This window comes from Octopus bimaculoides, chromosome 17 (genome assembly GCF_001194135.2).
Source record: "Octopus bimaculoides isolate UCB-OBI-ISO-001 chromosome 17, ASM119413v2, whole genome shotgun sequence".
In the NCBI taxonomy this organism is placed as follows: domain Eukaryota; kingdom Metazoa; phylum Mollusca; class Cephalopoda; order Octopoda; family Octopodidae; genus Octopus; species Octopus bimaculoides.
The window spans coordinates 18,092,966-18,093,417 of NC_068997.1; positions in this window are offsets into that span (position 1 = coordinate 18,092,966).

Below are 452 nucleotides of genomic sequence, written 5' to 3' on the forward strand. Positions count from 1 at the left end.
ATATATATATATATATATATATATATACACATACATATATTTAATGGCAAACACACACATATATATGTACTTGTATGTGTGCGTATTTTTGTGTTTGCGTGTGTGAGTGTGTGTGTATGTGTGTGCGTGAATATGGCCTTATATCTGTACGAGTATATGGACATATGTCTCTCTGTGCCATACGTTTCATTGTTAATATCATTGTTTTATTTTGGTTGTTATCTACTAGCGTTCGTGTGCGTACAGTGTACAATGTTTTTATATGGCAATGGTAATCATATCTACAATATGGATTTCAATAACGTGTATCGGTGGAACATCAAGTCATACTGGCAATGCATTGTTAATGAAGCCGATGAGAAGAAATCATGTGTTAATGACAAATATTATTACTACATGCACACATATGTGTGTGCGGCCTTGCGTGTATGGAGGCATATATATATATATAT